The following is a 3,317-nucleotide window of genomic DNA, read 5'->3' as shown; positions in this document are numbered from 1 at the left end:
TAGAGGCTGCACCAACTTGCATTCCCACCAACAGTGTAAGAGGGTTCCCCTTTCTCCACATCCTCTCCAACACATGTTGTTTCCTGTCTTGCTATTTTGGCCATTCTAACTGGTGTAAGGTGATATCTCAATGTGGTTTTAATTTGAATCTCCCTGATGGCTAGTGATGACAAACATTTTTTCATGTGTCTGATAGCCAATTGTATGTTTTCATGGGAGAAATGTCTGTTCAATCTTGTGCCCATTTTTTGATATGATTATCTGTTTTGTGTGTGTTGAGTTTGAGGAGTTCTTTATAGATCCTGGATATCAAACTTTTGTCTGTACTGTCATTTGCAAATATCTTCTCGCATTCCATGGGTTGCCTCTTTGTACTGTGGACTGTTTCCTTTGCTGTGCAGAAGCTTTTGATCTTGATGAAGTCCCAAAAGCTTATTTTGGCTTTTGTTTCCTTTGCCTTTGGAGACATATCTTGAAAGAAGTTGCTGTGGCTGATATTGAAGAGGTTACTGCCTATGTTTTCCTCTAGGATTCTGATCGATTCCTGTCTCACGTTGAGGTCTTTTATCCATTTTGAGTTTATCTTTGTGTACGGTGTAAGAGAATGGTCGAGTTTCATTCTTCTACATATAGCTGCCCAGTTTTCCGAGCACCATTTATTGAAGAGACTGTCTTTTTTTCCACTGTATATTTTTTCCTCTTTTGTCGAAGATTATTTGACCATAGAGTTGAGGGTCCATATCTGGGCTCTCAATCTGTTCCACTGGTCTATGTGTCTGTTTTTATGCCAGTACCATGCTGTCTTGGTGATCACACGATGTAGTAAAGCTTGAAATCAGGTAACGTGATGCCCCCAGTTTTATTTTTGTTTTTCAATATTTCCTTAGCGATTCGGGGTCTCTTCTGGTTCCATACAAATTTTTGGATTATTTGCTCCAGCTCTTTGAAGAATACCAGTGGAATTTTTATTGGAATGGCATTAAAAGTATAGATTGCTCTTGGCAGTATAGACATTTTAACAATGTTTATTCTTCCGATCCAAGAGCATGGAATGGTCTTCCATCTTTTGGTGTCTTCTTGAATTTCTTTCATGAGTGTTCTGTAGTTCCTCGAGTACAGAACCTTTACCTCTTTGGTTAGGTTTATTCCCAGGTATGTTATGGTTCTTGGTGCTATAGTAAATGGAATCGATTCTCTAATTTCCCTTTCTGTATTTTCATTGTTAGTGTAGAAGAAAGCCACTGATTTCTGAACATTGACTTTGTATCCTGCCACATTACTGAATTGCTGTATGAGTTCTAGTAGTTTGGGGGTGGAGTCTTTTGGGTTTTCCATATAAAGAATCATGTCATCTGTGAAGAGAGAGAGTTTGACTTCTTCATTGCCAATTTGGATACCTTTTATTTCTCTTTGTTTTCTGATTGCTGTTGCTAAGACTTCTAATACTATGTTGAACAAGAGTGGTGAGAGTGGGCATCCTTGTCATGTTCCTGATCTCCATGGGAAGGCTGCAAGCTTTTTCCCATTGAGGATGATATTTGCTGTGGGTTTTTCATAGATAGATTTTATGAAGTTCAGGAATGTTCCCTCTATCCCTATACTTTGAAGCGTTTTAATCAGGAACTGATGCTGGATTTTGTCAAATGCTTTTTCTGCATCAACTGAGAGGACCATGTGGTTCTTCTCTCTTCTCTTATTGATTTGTTCTATCACATTGATTGATTTGCGAATGTTGAACCATCCTTGTAGCCCAGGGATGAATCCCACCTGGTCATGGTGGATAATCTTTTTAATGTGCTGTTGGATCCTGTTTGCTAGGATCTTGTTGAGAATCTTAGCATCCATATTCATCAGTGATATTGGTCTGAAATTCTCCTTTTTGGTAGAGTCTTTGCCTGGTTTGGGGATCAGGGTAATGCTGGCTTCATAGAAAGAGTCTGGAGTTTTCCTTCTGCTTCATTTTTTTTGAAACAGCTTCAGGAGAATAGGTGTTATTTCTTCTATGAAAGTTTGGTAGAATTCCCCAGGGAATCCGTCAGGTCCTGGGCTCTTGTTTTTTGGGAGGTTTTGATCACTGCTTCAATCTCATTACTAGATATCAGTCTATTCAGGTTGTCAATATCTTCCTGGTTCAATGTTGGGAGTTTATAGTTTTCCAGGAATGCATCCATTTCATCTAGGTTGCTTAGCTTATTGGCATATAGCTGTTGATAATAACTTCTGATGATTGTTTCTACTTCCTTGGTGTTAGTTGTGATCTCTCCCTTTTCATTCATAATTTTATAAATTTGGGCTTTCTCTCTTTTCTTATGGATTTGTGTGGCCAATGGTTTATCGCTCTTATTGATTCTTTAAAAAAAAACAGCTTCTAGTTTCATTGATACGTTCTACTGTATCTCTGGTTTCTACCTCATTGATCTCTGTTCTCATCTTGATTATTTCCCTTCTCATGTGTGGAGTTGGTTTGATTTGTTGTTGATTCTCCAGTTCTTTAAGGTGTAGAGACAGCTGCTGTGTTCTGGATTTTTCAATTTTTTTGAGGGAGGCTTGGATGGCTATGTATTTCCCCCTTAGGACCACCTTTGCTGTATCCCATAGGTTTTGGACTGAAGTGTCTTCATTCTCATTGGTTTCCATGAATTGTTTCAGTTCTTCTTTGATCTCCTGGCTGATCCAAGCATTCTTAAGCAAGGTGGTCTTTAGCTTCCAGGTGTTTGAGTTCCTTCTGAACTTCTCCTTGTGATTGAGCTCCAGTTTCCAAGCATTGTGATCTGAGAATATGCAGGGAATAATCTCAGTCTTTTGGTATCGGTTGAGTCCTGATTTGTGACCCAGTATGTGGTCTATTCTGAAGAAGGTTCCATGTGCACTTGAGAAGAATGAGTATTCTGTTGTTTTAGGGTGGAATATCTGTATATATCTATGAGGTCCATCTGGTCCAATGTGTCATTCAATGCTCTTGTTTCTTTATTGATTTTCTGGTTCGATGATCTGTCTATTTCTGAGAGAGGTGTGTTATGATCTCCTACTATTAATGTATTCATATCAATATGACTCTTTATCTTGATTATCAGTTTTCTTATGTAATTGGCTCCTGCCAATTGTGGGCATATATATTTACAATTGTTAGATCATCTTGGTGGATAGTCCCTAAGAATGATGTAGTGTCCTTCTGTATCTCTGACTACAGTCTTTAGTTTAAAATCTAATTTATCTGATATGAGAATCGCTACCCCAGCCTTCTTTTGAGGCCCACTGGCATGAAAGATGCTTCTCCACCCCTTCACTTTCAGTCTAGGTGTATATTTAGGTTCAAA

The sequence above is a fragment of the Enhydra lutris genome, unplaced genomic scaffold (assembly GCF_002288905.1).
Source record: "Enhydra lutris kenyoni isolate GAN:26980312 unplaced genomic scaffold, ASM228890v2 scaffoldscaffold124, whole genome shotgun sequence".
Lineage (NCBI taxonomy): Eukaryota > Metazoa > Chordata > Mammalia > Carnivora > Mustelidae > Enhydra > Enhydra lutris.
Note: the sequence above shows the minus strand (reverse complement) of the source record.